The following is a 15,286-nucleotide window of genomic DNA, read 5'->3' as shown; positions in this document are numbered from 1 at the left end:
TCTATCATTTGGCAGTTGCTATAAGTTTACAGGATAAATTAAAGTTGGCTATTTGAAAACTTTAGGATGTTCCTCTGTAACCTTATAATGCCATGCTGAGATTGGTTCTCCTTAAAATTCCCCTGTCTGGGTCTGCATATGATCTCTTTTAATAAGTTTTTCTAAAGCTTTTATCTTGGCACTCATATTAACCAATTTTTTAAATGTTAAAACAAAAATGATCAAACAGATAATATTTATAATTGACATTACATAATTTCCATTGTAAAAAAGGGATCAAATTCAGCAGCAGTTGCATCAAGGGCATTAGTTTCTTCAGCTTCATCATTATTGCCAATAAAATCTTCATGTACAATAGGGTTTAAATCAAGTAGAGTTTGTTTTAAACAGGTCTGAACCTCATTTTTATTTCCTAGGTGTTCAGCTCCGTCAATAAAATCTTCGAAATGCAGTTTGGGGAATAGCCTATGTGCCCAGTGCTCCATGTGTCTGATTAGTGTTTTCAGGTCTTCAGCTAAATGACCTTTCTCCTTGAATTTTGTCTTATCAGATACACGACTTAAGGCTGAAAACCCTCTCTTTGAAGTTAATCTAATGGAATCTAGCTTGGGTAGATTCTTTTTATCTGTTCTCTTTTGTGGTACAGGAACAGGTGCTCCACTCCCTAATTCTTCATCAGGCTCAGCTTCTGCAGGATCTCTCAGAAGAAGCTGGAATTGGGACGGGAGAAAAAGTGTCATCTTCTACATGCTCATAGTCTGATAATTCAAACAAGCCATTCCCTTCTTACTCTAACATCTTTTGTTCACACAAAGTGGCTGCCACTGCCGAACACACAAACAGCCTCTCTCACAAGACTCAGGAACTCTGAGAGGAGAGCTGGGAAACTTGGTTAGGATTCGTGTTATAGATATACAGTTGAAAAACAGTTTGATATTAAGGTAATTTAGCAAAATAATAGTAGTAGGTTTGTCCCTAGAACCTATGAGCTTTCAAACAATGGGTGTTTAGCCAGAACTACAGTACTAGCCATGACTTCCCACCTGTGGAGCAGCCTTAAATCTAACCACAGAATGGTTGGGTACCTCTGTAACAATTATGCCACTACCACATCTATGCACATATCTTACCAGTTGAATCATTATTGTGGCTCAGAGAATTCACAACTGAGAAATATTGTTAAATATCTTTCTCCATTTCTTGGGTATATGCCCAAGAGTGGTATAGCTGGATCTTGGGGGAGATTGATTCCCAATTTTCTAAGAAAGCACCATATTGATTTCCAAAGTGGTTGTACAAGCTTGCATTCCCACCAGCAGTGGAGGAGAGTTCTCCTATTTCCACATCCTCTCCAGCATAAAGTGTCTTCAGTGTTTTTGATCTTAGTCATTCTGACATGCATAAGGTGGTATCTCAGAGTTGTTTTGATTTGCATTTCCCTGATGATTAGGGATGTTGAGCAATTCCTTAAATGTCTTTCAGCCATTTGAGTTTCCTCTGTTGAGAATTCTCTGTTTAGTTCTAAAGCCCATTTCTCAATTGGACTGTTGGTCGTTTTGATGTCTAATTTCTTGAGTTTCTTATATATTCTGGATATCAGTCCTCTGTCAGATGTGGGGTTGGTGAAGATCTTTTCCCATTCTGTAGGCTGTCGCTTTGCCTTGTTGACCATATCCTTTGCTCTACAAAAGCTTCTCAGTTTCAAGAGGTCCTATTGATTGATTGTTTGTCTCAGTGTCTGTGCAACTGGTGTTATATTTAGGAAGTGATCTCCTATGCCAATGCGTTCAAGACTACTTCCTACTTTCTCTTCTGGCAGGTTCTGAGTGGCTGGATTTATGTTGAGGTCCTTGATCCACTTGGACTTAAGTTTTGTGCATGGTGACAGATATGGATCTATTGACAGTCTTCTACACATTGAAATCCAGTTATGCCAGCACCATTTGTTGAAGATGCTTTCCTTTTTCCATTGTACCATTTTGGCTTCTTTGTCAAAAATTATATGTTCATAGGTGTGTGGGTTTATGTCAGGGTCTTCAATTCAATTCCATTAGTCCACAAGTTGGTTTTTATGCCAATACCAAGCTGTTTATATTACTGTAGCTCTATAGTAGAGCTTGAAATCAGGGATCGTGATGCCTCCAGAGGTTGTTTTATTGTACAGGATTCTTTTGGCTATCTTGGGTTTTTTGTTTTTCCATATAAAGTGGAGTGTTATTCTTTCCAGGTCTGTGAAGAATTGTGTTGGTATTTTGATGGGATACCCAAGAAATGGTCAATCATACCACAAGAGCACTTGCTCAGCTATGTTCATATCAGCATTGTTAGTAATAGCCAAAACCTGGAAACAACCTAGATGCCCTTCAACTGAAGAACAGATAAATAAATTGTGGCACATATACACAATGGAATACTACTCAGAAGAGAAAAACAATGACATCATGAGGTTTGCAGGCAAATGAATGGATCTAGAAAAAAATCATCCTGAGTGAGGTAACCCAGACTCAGAAAGGCAAACAGGGTATGTACTCACTCATAGGAGGATATTAGATGTGGAACAAGGATGACTGAACTGCTACTCACATCACCAGGGAGGCTACTTGGAAACAGGACCCCAAGAAAGACACGAGGATCGCCCAATAACGGAGAAATGGCTGAGATCTACATGAACAACCTGGACATGAGTGGGAGTAATGAAAGGTGAGGGTTGAGGGAAAGAGAGCCTGTGAGAGCGGGAGATCCCAGCTGGATCAAGAACAGAGAGAGAGAACAAGGAATAGGAGACCATGGTAAATGAAGACCACATGAGAAAAGGAAGAAACAAAGTGCTAGAGAGGCCCACAGAAATCCACAAAGATACCCCCACAACAGACTGCTGGCAATGGTCAAGAGACAGCCGGAACTGAACTACTCTGGTGATGGGATGGCCAAACATCCTAATAGTCGTGCTAGAAACTCCATCCAACACCTGAGGGATCTGGATGCAGAAATCCACAGCTAGGCCCCGGGTGGAGCTCCGGGAATCTAATTAGCGAGAAAGAGGAGGGTTTATATGAGCGAGAATTGTTGAAACCGAGGTTGGATAAAGTACAGGGACAAATAGCCAAATGAATGGAAACACATGAACTATGAACCAAAGGCTGAGGGGCCCCCAACTGGATCAGGCCCTTTGAATAGGTGAGACAGTTGATTGGCTTGATCTGTTTGGGAGGCATCTAGGCAGTGGTACCGGGTCCTGTGCTCATTGCATGAATTGGCTGTTTGAAACCTGGGGTTTATGCAGGGACACTTGGCTCAGTCTGGGAGGAGGGGACTGGACCTTCCTGGACTGAGTCTACCAGGTTGATCTCAGTCCTCAGGGGAGGCTTTGTCCTGGAGGAGGTGGGAATGGGAGGGTGGAGGGAGGGGAGGGGGCAGGAGGGGGGAGAACAAGGGAATCCATGGCTGATATGTAGAATTGAATGGTATTGTAAAATAAAATTAAAGGAAAAAAGAAAGAAAAAAATATCTTACTCCAATATCAGTCTGCATAAGACCTTTTAGTAGTATGAAAACTAGTTAGTAGGAAAGAAGCTTCTGGGACTGTGCCAGCTTGATTTATTTTAAGTCCTATGACCAAAGTGAGTTTTCAGGAATAGGATCTTAACATCAGTTGTCCTTGCTAACAAAGACCAATGCCAGGCTGAATTATTTTATGGGTCTCTGGAATCTTTTCAAGCAACTAAAGGAAAGGTATCTTGTATCTGGCATTAGGCTTGATGTTTGGCAACCTATGGCCTTTGGGAAAAGCATTATTGCCCAAGTAGGATAAGTCCATTTTAAACTCTAATATATATTATATAACATCTCATATGTATGTATAGATGTTACCAACCGTCTTATTAAAATAAAAACCACAGAACCAATGTAAAAGAGAAAGCTGAGAGGTCAGAGCTCAAAGCTAAAATCTTACCTCCTGCAGTGTTCCTAGCTTCCCAAAAGAGAGCTACTTCCTGTGTGTCTGTCTTTAAATAGTCTTTCTGTTCTGCCTTGTCATTGACTATAAACCCAAACACACGACTGCCTCAACACTGCCTGTAAGTACTGCCCTCCAGGTCTTAAAGGCATATGTCTCCAATGCTGGCTGTATCCCTGAACACACAGAGATCTACCTAGCTCTTCTACCAAGTGCTGGGATTAAAGGCGTGCACTGCTCCTGCTGCTGCTGCTGCTGCCGCTGCCGCCGCGCCGCCACCACCGCCACCACCACCACCACCATGCTCTTGCTATGGCTCTAATAGCTCTGACCCCCGGGCAACTTTGTTTATTAACATACAATGAAAATCACATTTCAGTATAAATAAAATACCACCATATGTATGTATGTGTGTGTTATGTGTTGTTGTATGTGTGTCTTAGTCACCCCTTCCCCTTCCCTCTCCCCTTCCTACCATTCCCTTTCTTTCTTGTCTCTCCCACATTATTTCTCTTCCCTCTTCATGCCTCTGTGTTCTAGTGTCTCTCCTACTGAAAATTCACCCTCAATGGCATCTTTCTAGTTCCCTGGCTTCAATAGGCATTTCAAGTGAACAACCATTTTGTATAGTATAAGCACTATTCATCTACAACTTTTGTCTTTTTTTCTCCATCTCTAATACCTAGGGCAAATTTGTCATAAATATTGCTAATGTAGAAGCAAATGATAGCTAGCGAATATTAAACTGGAGAGCAGTAAATTCAATGCAGAGAATGAAGGAAAGCTGAACTAGTCCTAAGAGCAACCTCTGAGACAAAAGAGGATAAACTTTCATTTGAATATTACATGCACTTTCAATTAAATCAATCTAGACTTGTTCATAACCCATGTGTCAGAATATCAAAAGGAAGACTGCACAGAGAAGTTCTGAGGGAAAGCTGTGTTATTAAAATTGTATCCTGTTTGTAATTAAGGTAGCACTTTCCCAAAATGAAAATGTTGGCACTGCTTCTATACTTAATCAAAATTCTACACAAAACTCTGAAAAATAGTCATTAATAGTTTCAGTAATTTACACGGTATAAATTGCTATCTTGACACATATAAGATCAGTTTTGTTCTTCTTTCTCACAAATATAAACATAGAATGATTTTTTTGTCTTTGCTGATTCATGCTGACTTGTTAGGAAGTGCTAAAAATACAATTATTCATTGTTAAGTCTGTGTTATAAATAATGGCCTATAAATCACTAGAAAAGATGTTACAATGTGGAATTCATAAAATATAGTTTTAAAGACTAGAGAGAGGACTCAATGGTTAAAAGCACTTTCTGCTCTTGCAGAGGACCTGTCATGTGGTGGCTTAAACACATCTATAACACTAGGTCCAGGGAATCTGATGCCCTCCCTCTCTTGCCTCTGAGGAAATAGCACACATGTGATACACAAACTTACACATGGACACAAACTTCATACACATAAAATGAATAAATATTTTTTTTAAAAAAACATTGTTTTAAGGCATAAATTCATTATTTTGTGTGCTTTCCCATTGAACATAAAGTGTCCTTGATAGCTCCATGAATCCACTTTACACTTGTCTTTACAGTATTTGGTTACCAATAAGGATACTTTAAAATATACAGTGGCACTTAAGACTGAATTTTTCAAAGACATTTGTAGAGGTATAGATCTCTTTTGCAAATTGTTTATTTATTTTCTTATCCACTTTTCATATTAAAAAATGTCCTAAAATGTAGGCCAAAATTTATTAGTCAGTGTAGCTCCGAGAGAGTGTGGAGGCAGGTAAATATTGATCCTTCAAAGGTATGATATGCTGTTTAAGGAAAACCAGAGAGAGGAAGGGCTTTCTTTCCTCCAATCTAATTGGTCAGTTTATTCAACTTCGTGTCCATATCAACTTAGAGTTATACTTCTGTTTCATGAAAATCAAAGGCTTAATGAATAATCTACAAAATAGTATATATTTCTTTTTGACTGCTTATTGTTTTGAGGTGACTGTGGACATAGATTTGATACTGGATTGCAAGAACCATTGTTTTAAGGAAGGTCAAAAACTCCTGAAAATACATATACAGGTAAGACTTGACAGATTATATTTAGGAATACACACACACACACACACACACACACACACACACACACACACACACATATATATATATATGTATGCATGTATATATATTCAATAACAATTATTGAAAAGTGGAGGCCATGATATTTTAAGGAGAGCAAAGAGGGGTATATGGGAGTGTTTGCAGAAAGGAAGTAGAAAGGAGAAATGCTATATTATAATCTTACAACAAAAATTTCAAAAAAGAAATGGAAGCTATTTAATCAAGAAATCCCTTTGTTTCCAATGATGTCTTCTGATTTTTCAGAGAAAGTATATAAAACATTAAAACTGAGATTTCTTAACTGATGCTATAATGTCATGCTGCCTGTGTGGCTGTCAACCACAATATAAAACCATGCTGCCTGTGTAGATTGTTCACACAAACAATGTGTGAACAGTCTACCTGCTATTAGAGACTGGGCAGATAATCCTGCAGGTGGAGAGATTTTCCTATGAAGAAAGATCTCTCTTCTGTATCACATGGACCTCATCTTGGATGATAAAGTCATAGGATCTGGATGACTTCATCCTTGTCTCCATTCTGCTTAAAAGAACATCAGCTGGGTCCTGATGTTGGAAAGCTGCTGCACTGTGTCAGAAAATAACATGTAACTACTCGTAGAGATGGCTGATATGCCGATAGGAGCAGAGACCAGGAGGATGTCACAGACATTTGCAACCATTTAGGGGAAAAACAATAACAAACAAAAAAACTAATGATGTTGAGAACAGTATGTTAAGAAGGCAGGATTTTGTCTCAAGCTTGACTTTTTCCTTGCATTTAGACTTTAATTTTATCTTCACAATATAAGGTTATAGCCACTAGAAACTTACTAAAAGCATTGTTTTTACATGTTTTTAATTTATCTTTGAAATTTTCAAATACGGATGTAGTGTACTTTTTATCATATATACCCCTCTATCTCCCCGCAGCACCCCTGACACTGCCTTGGGATGCCTAAACAGTGCTTGTGCTCTCCTGTGTGCTTTCTCTCAATTTTCTTAACATTATGTCCTGCCCCTCCTCCTCCTTCCCCTCCTCCTCTTCATCTTCCTCCCCCTCCTCTCCAGCATCTGTTATGTGATATTTTAGTTGTTTCTGGCTTTTTTTCAGGTTCTGCTAGAGATCAATAAAATTCTTTCAAAATGCCACTGGCTGTGTTTTTCTAGAGAACCATCCAGTAGATTGTCATATGGACATGCAGGAGCAGGGAAGTGCATTGCCAGTGAGAAAAATTAAAGACCTGAGGGCAGGCAAAAACCCCACAGTACATTGTATGTTAACCCTGGAGCCTAAAGCTGAGTATGTTCTTTAACATGCTTCTACCTATGTAAACTCAGATGACTATGCATTTCCATGTTTGTGAAGAAGGATGCATTGTAAGATTCATATGATGAGAACTCTGTTTGGGCAAGGAACTTCCTGATCATTTCCTCTGGCAGAGATGTGACTTATTTAAGCATCCTGTGCTTCAAGGTGACCAGAAGGTGCTCACACAGTGCTACTTACTGCTCTGTCTTCCCCTGCTGCCTTTCAATTAATGAATGTATGGATTTCCACCTTCTTGAAATCAAAGACATCTATTTTCTTTTTTCTTTCAAGCCACAGGAATCATAGCACTGAAAAAGTCCTAGTCTGCCTAAGATTACATGTATAATTTTGTCTTCGTAGGAAAGTTTGCAATAAGAAGCAATATCCTTGTTAATTCTTTCACAGCCAGCCTTTCTTTGGGGATCTGGTAAAAGGCACTTGCTAATTGAAATCTCAGGAATAGGGACTAGGAGTCAGTCAACAGAGGCAACCTCACTTTGGGGAGGCATTTACCACAGACACCACTACTGGAAGTAAAACTTACACACTGATCCTAGAACAGGCTGAGCAAGGAGAAGCTCCTCTCTCCTTGTGTACACCAAGAGCTAGCTCCCTGTAGTGAAACTCCGGGGCTGCTGCAACTGCAGGATAAGCAGACCAGATGCTAATGCTTCTCATCTGTTCACTGAAACCTTGAGCTTGTTTCCATATAAGGGAGACTGTTTCCAGTTCAGAGAAATCCAGCTTTATCTTCTCGGCTACACAATGTCTTTAAATAAGCATACTTGTTGAATGTACAAAGGAGAGAGGATAAGGATGGGGTAGAAGGAAATAGACTCATGCGTGAAAAGAGCTCCCAGACTCAGGGCACAGCACCTGCCTTTGGCAAGGTAAGATTTTGAAAATAGTGGATTGGCGGTTACCCATTGAGTTCAGTTTCTTTTTTATTTATTTATTTATTTTCGAGACAGGGTTTCTCTGTGTAGCTTTGTGCCTTTCCTGGAACTCACTTGGTAATCCAGGCTGGCCTCGAACTCACAATGATCCACCTGGCTCTGCCTCCCGAGTGTGGGATTAAAAGCGTGCACCACCACCGCCCGGCGAGTTCAGTTTCTTATATGGATACTTAAGATATGTTATTTACTAATGTGTCTGAAAACTGTGTAAGTAAACTCAAGATTAAAGGTTCTCAAAATGTATTTTAAAATATATAAATTAAATTATTTACTGTTTCTTTGGGGGTCATGTGTCTTTAACATGAATATGTTTAAAGTATATATCTCTAAATGGACACCTCCATTGGAATCCACAGACCTGAAATCAGCTCCCTTTAATGGTAACCTCTGAATGGAGTCCATAGCACCCATCATTTACCCCACCCAGCCTCAAAGAGATCCTGAGACCCATGTGAATTTGGAGTGAACTGTTTTATCAGATCCCTTAATTTATTCATTTCTTTATCTTGGGGTATTAAGTGTTTTTTGTTCTGTCTGTATGCATATCTCTACTGATGAAGTTGCTGCTCTTTCTCTAGTTCCCAGATTATCCCAGTGTCTGTGCATTGCCCAGGTACCAATCCTCCATAGCTTGTCTCAACAACATCTTCACAGTTATAAATCTAGAAAGACTTCCTAAAACTAAAGAGTAATTATGTGCCTGTAAGAAAAATCTTATAACTAGTCAGAAACATAAATATTAAACAAGATTTATAATTGTATTTCCCCACTTCATAAGTAGTGAGATAGAATAAGAGAGATAAAATGATGACTAGAAACTCATCTTAGAACTATGTATCCTGCAATAGAAAGAATTTAAAACAATGTCAATTCTGTTCAATAAATTTCATATTCTGTATAAAGTAATATTAGTAATATTCTGTGGGTGTAATTTTTCTTAAATGCCTCTTATAGATTGTCTACCTAAATTAAACTTTCATTCAACTTTAGAAGCAGTTGGGCTTTGTGCTTTGAGATTATTTAGAACCATAAATTCAATCAGTATTCATACTATGTACTGAGTTTTTTGAAATTTAACTTACCTTTAAAAAAGCAGGATAATCAATCTTACTATGGTTTGGACTCCCCGTGCAATCAACCTTTACAACTTAAGCTGAATGTTTAGTTTTGATTTAAACTATATTCTTTATTTCTCTCTTGTAATCCTTTTATGAGTCTGACTCAAAACACTATATATGTTTCAGAGAAGTGGTAATTAATCTAAGATCACCACTGAAACTATAAATGTCAAGAGCAACAAATGACCCACAGGGAATGTTGAAAGCATCATTCAGGCATAGGTTGATAACATCTGTTTGTGGTTCTGATTGTGGTTTTGGTCAGTGAGGTCAAAAAGCAACTGCTCTCCCATGAAACTCTTGTAAAATATTAAGATGCAGTTTCTCATTCCTTTCCTATACTACATTTGATGACATTTTTTTTTATATGGCAAAGACAGTTCTTTGTTATGGGATCAGACTCACTCTTAGTGAATAAAAACATGAGTCAGTCTTTTCAACACAATATTCAAAATTCCTTTCTATGTAAAAATGAAAGACAATTTTTATTTTAAAAAAATATTTATTTCCTTTTACATACCAACCCCTGTTCCCACTCGCTCCCATTCTCCCACTTCCCCTCCACCTTTTCCCATCCCCCCATCTCCTCCTCATAGGGATAAGGCCTCCCTTGGTTAGTCAGCACAGACTGGCAAACCATGTTGGTGCCAGACCTAGCCCATCTCCCCTGCATCAGGGCTGAATAAGGCATCTCACCATGGGGAATGGATTCTAAAAAGTCAGTTCATGTACCTGGGATAAATCCTGGTCCCATTACCAGGGGACCCACAAACACATCAAGCCATGTAACTTTCACCCACATTCAGAGGGCCTAATTCAGTCCCATGCAGGCTCCCCAGTTGTCAGTCCAGAGTCCATGAACTCAGGAAATGCAAATCAAAATGACTCTGAGATACCATCTTATGCCTGTCAGAATGGCTAAGATCAAAAAACACTGATGACAGTTTAGGTGGGAGAGGATGTGGTGAAAGGGGAACACTCCTCCACTGCTAGTGGGAATGCAATCCTGTACAGCTACTATGGAAATCAGTATGGTGGTATCTCAGAAAATTGGGAATCAACATACCTCAAGACCCAGCAATACAACTCCTGGGCACATACCCAAAAGATGCTCAACCACACTACAAGTAAATTTGCTCAACTATGTTCATAGCAGCATTATTCATAATAGCTAGAACCTGCAAACAACCTAGATGCCCTTCAATGGAAGAATGGATAAAGAAAATGTGGTACATTTACACAATGGAGTATTGTGCAGCAGTTAAAAAAAACAACAAAAAACAATGTAATCATGAAATTTGTAGGCAAATGGATGGAACTAGAAATAATCATAATGAGTGAGGTAACCCAGACCCAGAAAGACAATTTTTAAAAATGTATTAAAGCTGTTACTTATTTTTGGCTCAACAACTTGGTCTCCCAAGATTATATTTGCATTAAAACTTAAGAGGGATAACCAGTGGTTCTGTGTTTAGTGTTGAGTTCCCATGAGATTTCCCCTTCTGTGTTAGCATGTCTATTGGTGATATCCTTGTTCAGGTCTTGTTTAGGCAGACATGCTTGTTAGAGTTTATGGGTGTAGCTTTCCTGACATTTCTAAGAGACACAATCTCACAGCTGACTTCCTGTTTCTCTGGGTCTTACAATCTTTCTATCTCCTGTTCTACGATGATCCCCAAGCCTTAAGTACCAGAGTTGTGTTATAGATGTGTATCACCTGGGGCTAGGCATTACATGTTCACTTGTTCTCTGCCTTTTGATGAGAGTTAGTTTTCTATAATGGTCTCTATCTGTTGCAAGTTGTGAACTTATATGCAAAAAAGTAGAATTATACAAAATAAGCAAGTTGTGTTTATGCATTTAGGAATGTTACTTAATTGAAACATGAGCCAATCTTCTTTAATGAAACATTCAAAATTCCTTTCTATGTGAAACAACGGATAACTTTTAAATGTATTATATCTGTTATTAACTTTAGGCTCAACAACATTGTCCCTCAAAATTATAAGGGCATTAAAAATTAAAAATGATAACAAATTGGTCTTTGTCTAGTGTTATGTGTGTGTGTATAGAAACAAATAAAGAGATAAAGACCCCGAGTTTGAGAGAGAGAGCAAGGAGCCGGTTGCATGAGTTCAGTTGGAGAGAAGAAACAGAAGAGGGAATGATGAAATAATCTTTTAATCTCAAAAAATTTAAAATAAAGAGTGAAGGAGAAAGAGGCAGGAAAATGGAAGATGGGGAAGAGAGACAGAAGTAGGAAAAGAGAGGGAAGAAAACAGTTAGCTATAAAATAAAACAAAATTTAAGGGTGGGCTGGAGGAACTGGAGATTTACTTACTATTAGTGTGCTTATCTGCATGTGTAATGTTGTAGGTTCAATTCCCAGCACTACAAAGAAAAAAAAGTTAAAGAATTATTAAGACACAATAGAGATGTTATAATCCCACACATTTGTCAAAGATGCTAAAAAACCCAGCCTTAGAGAATAGAATTGATAGTGTTCTTATCCAAGAATAATTACTTTATCAAGAATTCAGTGAAGTCACTGAGCTCATAACCAGAGCTCTGAAGTTATATGAATGTTGTTAAGCATAACAGTATTTGGAAAATAACCAGTACCACCAAATCAGGAGAATGGTAAAGAAAATATAATTCTTTGTGTTCCATTTGGATAAAAGCAGCCTTTCTCCACTCTAGTCTCCACTGTATGATCCTGTACATAGGGAAGAATTTATTAAATAATAGTAGAAAAATTAACTGAGAAGGAAGAGTGTTGTCAGGCAGTGGTGGCACACGCCTTTAGTCCCAGCACTCGGGAGGCAGAGGCAGGCAGATCTCTGTGAGTTTGAGGCCAACCTGGTCTTCAGAGTGAGTTTCAGGAAAGGCACCAAAACTACACAGAGAAACCCTGGCCCAACCCCCCAAAAAGGAAGAATATTAGACCATAATAAAGAGAAAACAGTTTTAATTGTGGCCAACTAAATTTTATTTCAAGCCCCTCTTCTGCCAAAATGTTAAATTTTTACAACCTTGTTATTGTTAAGTGGTAAGTCATCTTTTGTGCCCATACATAAAACCTCATTCTATTAGTCAGCCTTGTTACCCTGTACCAAATGATTTACTCTAGCAAGAGGAAATGACAATTTTACTATAGGAAATCAGGAATAGTACCCGGGAATTTCCAAGAATATCTGAATATTCACTTAAAATGTTTAATCATGTGTAAATTCACCCCCAATAGCAACATGTTGTAGTTTCTCTAAGCCTTGGGAGCAGTGTCCAAGATATTCAAAGGAAACAGCAGCAATGTAAGAAGGAAGTTTGCGTAAGTAGTGTTGGAATTTATTTGAGATTATGGGGATGAAAGGAGTTACAAGGGAACTCAAAGAATGTAAGAAGCAACATACTAATGTAATGGTCCATGGTATTTAAACTGAATAAATGGGAGAATACATGGATAAGCCAGGAGATGGTGGGAGGATGACAGGGCAAATAGATTGGAAATTCAAAAGGAATAAAGCTGCTGTTACAGACGGGATTGAGAAAATCAATACAAAATGAAAGAGATGATGATGGGCAGGAAGATTTAAAATTGTCATCCTAGAATAATGCCAGTTATTACTGGTAATATTGACTGAGCGATGAATATATGCATTGGTGATTGAGGTCCACTAGTAAAATTATGAGATCCATAACTTGCAATAGATAATCCTCACAACTATTAATGCCACTAAGGAAGACTGAGTTATGATTCAAAAGAAATGATGGGACTAGCAGTAACTTTTGAATCTTAGTAGACAGGCAGCAGCAAGAGAAAGCCCAGCAGACAATGAAGTGTGATATTAAGTCCTTTAAGAGACCAGAAAGGAAGGAAGATTAGAAATGAAGAGGGTCATGATATGCTCTTCTTAGTAAAAATTGTATGGGATACGTGTTAAAGAAAAACAAAAGAAACAAACAATGATGATATTATTGAACCTCTGCAGTGGAGAAGTAGCCAATTCATGTCAAAAAGGGAGCAGTAAGTGATGGCATAAAAGACACAGAAAATACTTACAAAGACAGATATTAAAGTGGTATTGGAAAACTGCTAGGAATGAAACATATAGAATCAAATCAAATTTTAAAAAATGCAATATGTACAATCATATAGAAACTGCATTTTGATGTATAAATGTAATTTTAGACTTAGCTAATGTTTGTTTGGTCAACTGAATCTATAAATAATAGTAGTTGTTTTCCAGATTATATTCTGAAGAATGATAAACATGAATTATCTCACCTCCATAAAACTGCTTGAGGTAATGAATCACAGTGCCAACCTATGGTATAGTTTGGTGCTTGCCAAAAGGGAAAGCTAAGGAAAAACCTTGCTTCCTACTGCATAATGTGTTATAGTCAAGGAGAGGGTATAGAGTTCTAAATCCTGTGTTTAAGCTCCTAACCAATTTGTTTATTTAATCAAGCCACAAAATTTGGCCCTTGGATGTGAGACTGTGGACACTGTATATAATGGACTAACAGATTTTCTAAAAGATCTCTTGGCAACCTACACAGGCACTATTTTAGTTGGAAGATTGATTTTTTTTTTTAAAGTATGGTCCCTTGCATTTGGAAAACTTAAAAAGAACAACCTGGACAATAGTGAGATACTTCAGCAAAATATCTCTGATGTACTTAGCTTCGAGCAGTCTATAAAATTTGAAGAGGAATCTTTACATCTCCTCCTCCTCTCCTGCCTAACATATTCATTTTCAAATGTCAATGTTAATACTTTTCCACCTGAACTTGCTAAAATGGTGCAGAAGGATTATAAACTTATCAATAAAGTCAGAATGAAAAAAAAAAGTACTGCAAGATTTAATTTTCAGATCCCATGAATTTCTATTGATTTGGGAGGACACACATCCAGGAGTAGTGAGGAAGTAATCTGCACTTTGTATCAAGGATGCCTATTTCAAATGCCTTTGTTGCAAAGCTGTCACTCTGCAGAAAATGGGTAACTCTGCTGATGAGAAAACTCAGGAGAATCTTCCTGGATATTACATTTTTCCCTAACATCAGTTTTAAATGAGAGAATAAAAAATGGCAATAACCTAGTAAAGCTGTGGTCTTACATACTTCAAAAAATCTTGCAAGGGGAGCTCTGAAGAGAGAAAATAAAAAGCTCACATTTAAAATGACCTTCCAAGAAAAAACCATAGAAAAGGAAAAATTCTTGTAATCTTGTTTTAGAGTTTATGGTTTTGGACTTTAAAATGTCAGTTACTAGAATTAGCAAAAGCAAAGGAACTGTTGGAGAAAACAGTTTTGCCTACAGTCATGTCATTGAGTGTTTCTGTGTGGGTGTATGATTTTCCAAGTCAAAGAAACAAAATGGGTAAATGAAAATTAAAAGGGGAAAATGATATGAATAAATTGCTTCAAGCATGGCATTAACTTGGCTTCCTCAATAACACTGTCAGCATATTTACCTTTAGGTCAAGGCCAAATGAATAGCCCTCCTTTCTTATCCACAAGGTGGACATGCCTACAGATCACAGCAGTAGCATACCACTTTCTGGTAGATGTTTATTTTTGCATTGTGAAGTCAATGAAAAGACATAGGACATATTGAAATCTAAAGTCATTCATGTGGGTTTTTATAGATCAACTTTGTCCAAGGTAAACTGGAGGAGGCCCTTATCCAGAGGGACTGTAACTCAAATTATTAAAATGAACTTCTAAGAAAACTCACATAAGAGGATATATGTCTCTACACCACAATTATAGAGAAATCTTCATCTCCTAACATATTCAACCATA

General features: G+C 37.9%; 1 pseudogene; it reads right to left on the bottom strand.

Moving 5' to 3' along the window:
• Positions 1 to 248: 248 nt before the first annotated feature.
• On the bottom strand, positions 249 to 798 carry LOC114696714 (annotated as a pseudogene).
• Positions 799 to 15,286: the final 14,488 nt, after the last annotated feature.

The sequence above is a fragment of the Peromyscus leucopus genome, chromosome 1, assembly GCF_004664715.2.
Source record: "Peromyscus leucopus breed LL Stock chromosome 1, UCI_PerLeu_2.1, whole genome shotgun sequence".
Classification (NCBI taxonomy): Eukaryota; Metazoa; Chordata; class Mammalia; order Rodentia; family Cricetidae; genus Peromyscus; species Peromyscus leucopus.
Note: the sequence above shows the minus strand (reverse complement) of the source record. Positions and strands in the feature narration are given on the sequence as shown.